General features: G+C 42.2%; 2 protein-coding genes across 4 annotated transcripts in view; one reads left to right on the top strand and one right to left on the bottom strand.

Annotated features, from left to right (window-relative positions):
• LOC132463690 (uncharacterized) overlaps nucleotides 1-9642 on the top strand; it is a 142960-nt gene that overhangs the window by 60965 nt on the left and 72353 nt on the right. The gene's annotated exons all lie outside the window — the stretch shown is intronic.
• Nucleotides 1-9642, bottom strand: part of LOC132463689 (uncharacterized) — a 139861-nt gene that overhangs the window by 94839 nt on the left and 35380 nt on the right. Inside the window, exon 1 of one of the 2 annotated variants that reach the window (XM_060059990.1) lies at nucleotides 48-106. The exons of the other annotated variant lie outside the window; for it this stretch is intronic. The gene's annotated coding sequence lies outside the window, so the exon portion shown is untranslated. Of the gene's footprint in view, nucleotides 1-47; nucleotides 107-9642 lie in introns of those variants that run through there. 2 annotated transcript variants of the gene reach the window in all.

Raw genomic sequence — 9642 nt, 5'->3', positions numbered from 1 at the left:
CGGGTGACTCAATCAATATAACCGAGCAGAGATTGTTTCTGTCCTACCTTGGCTGTCCGCTGCGTCTCCTGAGAGCAGGAAGATGTGAGCTCCGTCTCTCTACCTGCGCCTCTTAAAGCTGAGCTGGGTGGGCTACACCCAGGAGGGGGGGTGGCTATGTCATTATTTGAAGTCACACCATTTACAAGAAATGCTCCAGTTCCCCACCAAGAAGCACCTTGGAGTTTTTACCTCTTTCTTGTGATAAATTCCGCCTCAATGAATGAAGGTCTAAGTAAATCAGCCTAGTACGACGCTGGTATATTTGTATAATATTTTAGAATATACAATGGGCAATATTCAAATAAAAAGGCTTAAAGTCAACACAGGTCATTGTATTAATCTTTAATTCTCTTTTAGGTAAAAGGCATGCGTCATGGCGATGATAGTAAATATTGTTTTCAGAGTCTTTGTTCTTTTCCTTCTACAGGGGTTCCAAACCTTTTCTCTTCGAGAGCAAAAAGAGACATTTGGGGTCTCCCGGGACCCAAACCTAAAAATAATTAATCAGGAATTGCCATAGCATCTACATTTATAAGAGAGAGAGAGAGAGAGAGAGAGAGAGAGAGAGAGAGAGAGAGAGAGAGAGAGAGAGAGAGAGAGAGAGAGAGAGAGAGAGAGAGAGAGAGAGAGAGAGAGGTAGGCCTATTCGGCATATAGAACCGTCGGCCTAATGCGCCTCTTGTTTGACTTATCGGACAAACAGCTCTTTGGAACAATGGGTTCCGTTTTCGTAACATTGAACCGTCGGCATAGTGGCATGTCGATCTAATGGGAAAATATTTCGGACCATTGAGACGTCGGAACAATGAGGCGTAGGAATTACGGAATGGCACCGTCACAACTTGGTTTACATTGTATTGAAAACATTTAGCTTTCTCTGAGTAGGCCTAATACTTTTGTTTTATTTAAGTGTGTGTGAATCTAGAATAATTGCCAACTACATGTTGCCAACTACACAGTGGATTAAGCTGTTTATTGCACTATATTATTATTGATGCCTTAACTCACTGAAACAGGTGAATGTAAATGAGTATGTTGCTCAAGTAGAGGTAAGTGGACTAATGGAGAATATTGAATGTACATGAGATATGAATGAGATGAATGTGAATTAGAATAGGATGTACGATGTGGTTAGTATGTGATTTACTTAAACAGTTGAAGACTGAACAAGAGACACTCAGAGAAATGTTTGTATTTTATTTGTGAATTTGAATAGAGACACAACTTGGATGACGAACTGAGCAGTCGTGTCTTCATTGCTTCTTACCATTTTCTGCATATTACAGATTTCTTTATTATTGCCGTGGCACCCAATCCTGGGACCCGTAACATTAGCATGAGAATAGTGTAAAAGTTGTCTCTGACCTTTTTATTGTTTACAATTTATTTGAACAATTATATTGATATCCTAGGGTCTCTAATAAATTGTTACTAATCTGTAAGGACAAAACAAACCATGCTATAATAATAAAAATGATATACCATAATATGCAATATATTATATAGCCATAATATAAAGTTAATGGATAATTGTGAGCTGTGATTGTCTTGTTGGGAAGTCAGTTGGGAATTCAGACTTGTCAAAAGGTGCCATGGCATGAAAATCTCACTTTATGAGGTTTTCTAACATAAATATGAGTTCCCCTAGCCTGCCTATGGTCCCCCAGTGGCTAAAACTTGCGTTCGGTGTAAAACGCGCATTACACTGGAAAAAGGTTTTTAAGCCGTACCGGTACTTCATCTGATTATTATTTTGTAATTCAATTCAAATAAACATTTTTTGTTTTAGATATTTTTAATTAGGAGCTCAATTAAGAAATATCCATTTTGAAAAATTTAAAATTTTAAGGTTGTGTATTCAACTGATTAATAATTTTGTCATTCAATCCAAATAATATTTTTTTGTTTTCTTCCTAAAACACTGTTATATTTGATTAAGAGCTACATTTAGAAATATTTGTTTGGACAAATGTACAATTTCAAGGTTACGTACACGCATTAAATGCAAAGACGCTTACGACTACTGGACCAAACCGCAGTGTTGCCAACTTAGCGATTTTGTCGCTATATTTAGCTACTTTTCAGACCCTTTTGGCGACTTTTTTTCAAAACAGCGAAAAGCGACAAATCTAGCTCCTTTTTCAGCTGCTATAGGTGACTTTTGGCGACTTTTTGAGGTGAAAGCACTATCGCTATTACCTCTTCACAACGAGCACCGGGTGCCTGCGCGGCCCCTCCCCCGTCTCTACGCACTTACAGGCAGCTCAGTCCTCGTGGTAAAAAGCAAACTCAGGAACCGGATGTCCTTGCAGACCTTAAACTCCATCCTATACATCCGATATGGATTAAAGCTGTCAGGTGATGCTTGCTTTGAGCACCAGCTGCCTGATCATGTTTTGAAGCTTTTTGGAACATCAGCTGCTTATTCATTCAAGGTAGCACCTACAGCTGAACCTGCAGTAGAGAGCCTTGACCAGAGTGACGATGACTCACTGGTTCTGTGAGCTAGCACAGCCTCTCTGTGTCTGGAGGGAGGTCTGGAGTAGGCCTAACTCTGCCATTTAGATTGTTAATATATATTGTTTACAAAAAGATGTTATGTTTAAAAATGTTCATTTTTAAATGAGAAACAATTGTTTGATTAAATTTTAATCTTTTTGATTGGATAAAACAAATTATTTCTGATAGATATTTCTCAAATGAGAAACAATTGTTTGATTCGATTTTTATCTTTTAAATTGGATAAAACAAATTATTTCTGATAGATATTTCTTAAATGAGAAACAATTGTTGGAGTGAATCAATATTTTTTTGTTTAGGATTTAACATACGATTTAAATGTATTAACTTCATTCAAAGAATAGAATTATACTTGGTGCCAAGTTGTATTATTTTGTTTTTATAAACATAGGAAATATTGTTTGAGGCAAGCTATATATTTGTCATTGGCTCAAGACTAGTTATGTAATATAGATGTGAACCATTACCTAACATTTTTTTAATTGGTTCAATGAAATACTTTTTCCAGTGTAGGCGTTCTGCTCGCCTTTGAAAAAACGGAGGCTCAAGCTCGCTGATTTGGAATGTGGTTTCATATGTCGTCACATAGCATCTAAGCTCCTCCCCTTACTCTGCCTGTCCCGCCCAGAGAATTTGGGCCGCCAATGAGACACGGCCGTGCGAGCGCCACGTGTGTGTGTGTGTGTGTGTGTGTGTGTGTGTGTGTGTGTGTGTGTGTGTGTGTGTGTGTGTGTGTGTGTGTGTGTGTGTGTGTGTGTGTGTGTGTGTGTGTGTGTGTGTGTGTGTGAATACACACACTGTAAAGCAAGTGTTTCTTGTCAGTTCTTTGACGTCTCTTATATTTCCACAACGAGACTGTAGTGGGGGTTATCTCAGCCATGGTTGAGAAGGAATTGGGGAAAAGGAACTTTGGCTTTGACTCCCTACATGAACTGCGACATGCCGCCGGTTGCCGCGAGGCACCACCGCCGCGAAGCACCACCGCCCGGCAGCGGGCAGCCGGCAGCAGGCAGAACGCGGTTCAGTCTACTTCAGATTGATGTGAAAGTGGAAGAATCAGAGACGTATGTGATTCATAATATCGTCTGGAGGCTCACACAGCTTTTGGCCGTGATAATATGTACCATATGATATAGATATCTATGTAGCCTATTATATCATATGATATTATTTAGATATAGAGCTCCAGAACTGTAACGCAAGTGTTGTACACTTCCTTGGATAACCGTTATTTGGATAACCGTTCTGCTTTTGGTGTTCGGACTCTCGTCTCTGGTATTTCTACAACGAGACTCGTAGTGGGGGTTATCGCAGCCAAGGTTGAGAATGAATTGGGGGGAAGGAACTTTGGCTTTGCCTCCCTCAAGAACATGAACCACGACATGGAGGAGAAAGGGATTGTTGGCGGCAAATGTCTCCCGCTTGAGCCCCGCTGAGGGACCACCGCCCCGGAGGCGGAGGTGCCTAAGCGCTGCCCGGCAACAATCCCTTTCTCCTCCTTGTCGCGGTTCAGTCTACTTCACATTGATGTGGACGTTGAAGAACCAGGAACGTCGGAGAACCCAACGCGTTCGTTTGAGATTCATAATCGGCTCACACAGATTTTGGCCGTGATACTATAAGCCTGGATACCAGCCTGAACTCCGCCCACAAAATTTTTGGTCTGGGAGATTCAGTCTGGAATTGAGCTAGTTGGGAGGTATTCAAGGCCTCGAAAAAGTGATCTGACCAATCAAATTGTAAGGGCGGGCTTTATACGTTGATGGACAGATGATACACATTAACGTAATCAACCACGTCACGTCAATTTGTACGTGTATCCTTAAATTATTTTTACAAAACCGGCATAAATCGTTTATGTCCATCTTCTTTTTCTACTTCTTCGAACGTGCGCTCAGTTGAGTTAGTTTGAGAATAGCTGTGCGTCGCACAACATACGTCACATACTACGTTGCTCTGATTGGTTTTAGGTCTATCCAATTGAGCGAAGAGGCATTTTCCTTCCTGGTTCCGCCCTATAATCACAGCCCAATGGTTCGGTCTCAGACTCATATTCTGACTAGAATTATGAGTATGACATCGTCAGGCTAATATATTATATGATATAGATATCTATGTAGGCTATATGATAATATTTAGATATAGAGCTCCAGGACTCCCGTGTGTTCGAGAATATTTACAGAACACGGCTAATGGCTGTGTGCGCCTCGCCATTGCGATACATCCACTGTAAACAGAGCGCATGGTACCGTGACTGCTGCTCAGGTTCACCCCCCCCACCCTCCTCCTTGACCCGCCTTGCTCCTCCTCATTTACATTATAGCTACAGACACCAAAACAGCGCATTTGGGGGAAGCTCAATGTGCGACTGGCTCGGAGTGGCTGTAACTCTGCACCACGGCTGAATTTCGGGAACGTCTTTGCATACTGTGTTAGTTGCCCTCTAATACCTATATTAAAGAATACATAAAATAGCATGTCATGGGACCTTTAAAAGTACCGACGGAGCTCAGTGGACCAATTGCGAGCTACTGCGGCTGCTCTAAGTTAAACCCCAATCATATCTATCAAATAGAACCAAGTAACATGTTATTCAGCAGAGCTTTTTGCGGTGTGAATGGATGAGTAGCCTTATCCCAGTTATTTGTCTAGATCAAATAAATAACCATAGCATTGGTCACATAATCAAGATATTTGCCTGCAAGCTATTTATTTAGGCTACCTGTCTAGCACTACAACGAAATAAATATGACCGTAAAAATGGTCGCGATAGTTTCTGTTTTTTTGACCAGGGAGCAAAGTGTTTGGCAGCATTACAGTTCATAGGATCTACATCGAACGGGAAATTAGGACAATCATAGTCCTGCTCAGTGTGTGATTAGTTTCGCAGACTTCATTCCACGCATTGCATGTCTGACAGTGCTTTCACACCGCTGCGCGGCAACCTCCCTGATAACCAGCTCGCTGCCGGGTTCAGCGCAGCGGTGTGAAAGGGCCAGGCGTTTTCAAAAGCGGCTGCTACTGCCGCCGAAAGTTTAACACGGGGAAAGCGGAGGCGGCGAGTAGCCGCGCGGTGGTGTGAAAGCAGCTGATATCTAACAATATTTTTTTTTTACTTCAGACATGTCGAGTCATTACAAGTCAAAGAGGCAAAGTCTGAGTCAAGTCCCAAGTCAATAGCAGTCAAGTCTAAGTCGAGTAGCAAGTCATGCGTCGTTTTGTCAAGTCGAGTCTGAAGTCATCAAAATCATGACTCGAGTCTGACTCGAGTCCACGACTCTGGTAGATAGGTGAGCAGGCATTTACTAACTGGTAAATGTTTTTTGTATTATTATTATTCACGCTATCCCCATAACATTTAGCTATTACTGTGTAGGGAAATAGATGAATACATTGCAATACAATACAAATATAAAGTTAGGAACGCTAATAAATGTAATTTGTAAAATAAGTGTTATCTGTCTTGTCGCGCTCAATGAATGAGTTTGAGAATGTACAAGAACCTTCCCACGTCATTCGACGCGATCGCCCATTGCCAGGCAGGTTTGGAATGGATTACTATGGATGACGTAGGCTGGTACAATTTTCGCCCCCGGTACAATTTTAACATGACAGAACCTTGGATGTTTTTATTTTCTGCAGTTTAGACTTCTTCTATAACCTATTTTTGAAAGCAAAACACCAAACTTATTGATTTAACGAGGCAGGGTTATTTGAAACAATTTATTAAATAAATATTTGTGAGCGGTCATTCCATTATGATCAATTAGGAGGCCGAGGCCCTAAAGGAAGTGATGCAATAGGTGACTGAGTCGAGAACATTTTCAAGTAAGCTATACCTTAGGGTCTCTTATATATCAAAGGGGGTCTCAAAGGACGCATATGCATATCTGTAGCTCCAGCCCTGCAGGGAATGACTCAGCCAGTGCTCCATCTCGTTGCACCTGCACCCAGCGGCTCGCTTGCAAGATTTTGGCCTGAGGTTCTTCCCAGACCTACACAGTAGCCATCCAACATGCATATCTGAGAATCAGGCCTCTCTTTAATAATGACAAAAAGCAACGAGAGAAATACACATTCACTTTTTGTTATCTCATAAGCGGCGTGGTGCCGGCTCCTTTAGACCTTTCTGAGAGGGGCGGAGGAAGCTGCCAGCCTCCGGTCCTGTGGCGAAGCTGATGCGGATGCTTCCAGTAAAAGAGCTATATAAAATCTATCTAGAAAAGCAAATACACAAAGCAGACTTGGAAATGGACCACCTTAGGCAAAAGATGCAAAAGGATGCTTTGGAGATCCAAATTTTGGAACATAAGTTAAAGGTGGGAGAGGTGCAAACTGGGATACTGTTCCCTGCTCTAAAAACATACCCAATATGAATGACTTTTCTTTTTTGTGCTTTCAGGAAATAAAGAAATCCTCATAATAAGTAGATTGTCTTTATTAGAACACGGGCTGTGGTGGGACAAGTTATTTTTTTGAACAGTTTACTCAAAGGGTTGTACTTCAGTAAACAATGCAGACGATTATGCTGAGCATGTGCATGTAGAGAAGAACAGCATCTGGTTAAAAGCAGTACCAGGGTCTTTTCTGCCTTGCATTCTTAAAATGAGTTTCTTGACTTGCAGCAGTTATAGGTCCGTCGTTAGTCAGCTACTCTGATCATGGGAAAGCCACAACGTTAAAGTGACTGTAGTAGCCTACAGAGCGGGTGGGATGCACGGGTAGCCTACAGAGCGGGTGGGATGCACGGGGCGGATCATTCTACACATGCGTTAATTGCGTTAAAAAAACAAAACTTAAACTTAAAGCATGCCCCCGGTGCGTTTGACAGTTAACATGGGGGCTGAGAAGGTGGTCTAAATAAATGATAGATTGCGCTGAAAAACGATAGGGCTCGTGAAGAAAATTATCAGGAAAAGAAAGTATATCCAACCGGGGTCTTAATAATCGTTCCTCACGGAGATTCCTTCTGAGGATCGCAGCCTCTACGTCCACAGGCTCTCGTAGAAAAGGACATGCCATTTCTAACACTTCCTTCTGTCGGAGAGCTGCCTTCACCCTTACTGTACGTCCACACAAGGAGCGACCAAAGCGCCAAAGACGCTTTGGTCGCTCACAAAGTTTCGCTGCAAATTTTTCTGTTCGCTTTGGTCGCTTTGGTCGCTCATGACGTACAATTCAATTATGCAGACGCATTTAAAGGAGCCGTATGCTTTTAGTAGGCCCTACAGACAGCCATATCAAAGAGTGAACTCTCCCATACACCTTGGCCATATTGCCGAGACGGTTTTGATTGTTGGATAAAGTGCTTCGACAACAAGTAGGACAGTGATTCCCACCAATGTAAAAAAAATCCTAAAATGTAGGCTAATTACAACCGAGAACAAAAAACCCTGCGTGCTGTAGTAGGCTAGTTAAAATATGTTTCACTGATCTGGATCTGCAAATCATGATCTGCACTCATTCGTCGCACTCAAAACAAATAGACATTGGCGCACATGGCTAATTTGCATACGTGCACAGGACTGGTTGGCTCCGCAAGGCAAATAATGGAACATATCTATCTATCTATCTAGGCCTATCTGTCTATCTATCTATCAACGCGTGTCTAGTTTTAATGTGATGTATTGTGTGTATGTCCAGTCAGACTTGGTCTGTGTGGTCTTGTAGGCTACTGTGATGATTCCCGTTTAAATACGAACGTTCTAGATGTATAAATACTCCCGCTTATCATCACTTGGTATCCAAACCACTATGGCGTTTCGATCTCTGAACTGAAAAAGGGTTGGTTCGCACAACACCGGGTGCCCAGTTACAGCCGCGATTAATACTTCAGCCGACATTTTGTTCAGTGAGTGAATAAAGGTAGGTAGGAACCAAAGTGCCTGCCGGTGTTCCCTGGGATCCACGCAAGCGAAGAGCGTCTACATTCCGATTGGCTGTCAGTGTTTGGCCGCTGAAGCGCGTCATAGTCATTTGCATAAAGTTACAAAGTTTTCAACTTCTTTTTGACGCTCTGGTCGCTCAACTTTGGCCGCTGGTAGCGTTGGTCGCTTTGGTCGCTTTGGTCACTCTTGCCTAGGGATGGGAATTGATAAGAATTTCACGATTCCGATTCCGATTCTGCTTATCGATCCGATTCCTTATCGATTCTCTTATCGATTCTCATTGGGTGAGAAAATAAGTATAAATGTGTTTGTTTGCATTACATCTCTTTAATATCTAATCAGAAGTGCTTCTAGTATTAGGAAATTGTACATTTTCAAATCAATTGGTCTAGACGAAAAAATATATCGCTTTTTAAGCCCAAATGCCATCATTATGTGCCATACAACTAAAAACACAGACTGAAAACAGCCAAGTAAGAGTTTGTGCCTTTTGGAATTCTAACAGTGCTCATTTGCATTCAACTTGTAACAAAATTAAACTGACATAAACAAAATGAAGCATTGATTAGACAGAGATTTATCAGATGGGCCTACCTAATAAACCGTTGGAACACACAAGACCGGAAACCATAGCAATGCCGGTAAACAAACCCCGAGAAGCCCAATCCCTATGAGAGCTCCCCACGCTACGGCCATCCGGAGGCGACAGAGCTGTTGGCCGTGATATTATATATAAAATTATAATATAGTATATAATATATTATATACTATTATATATAGAGATCCGGGAGTCGCAACAATCTGCAACAATCACTTTCTCCTCCATTCCGCGGTTCACCCGGACTGCACTGCACTGAGTTTGATGGCTGAACGCTGATTGGCTGTTACGTTACACATGTCACTCAGTTATCACGCTGTTGAACGCTGATTGGCTGTCATCACGACAAAAACTTGTCGCCGGTTTTCTCCCGCGACAAACTCGCCCTTATACGCGTCTCTACGTTCACTTTGTATGGGATCTTGTCGCCCCGTCGCGTTTGGTTTGAACGCACAATGCAATTCTTCCTCGGCGGCGACATGCTTGCTGCGTTCTGAACCAAATCAAAGCAGCGTGTGTATGACGTCACGACGCATTTGCCGCGACCGGAACCGATAAGCGGAATCGTTAAGCAGGCTTGCTAACGATTCCAAG

Source organism: Gadus macrocephalus, chromosome 8, assembly GCF_031168955.1.
Source record: "Gadus macrocephalus chromosome 8, ASM3116895v1".
NCBI classification, from domain to species: Eukaryota; Metazoa; Chordata; class Actinopteri; order Gadiformes; family Gadidae; genus Gadus; species Gadus macrocephalus.
The sequence above is the reverse complement of the archived record's forward strand: the minus strand, read 5'-3'. Positions and strand labels throughout refer to the sequence as shown.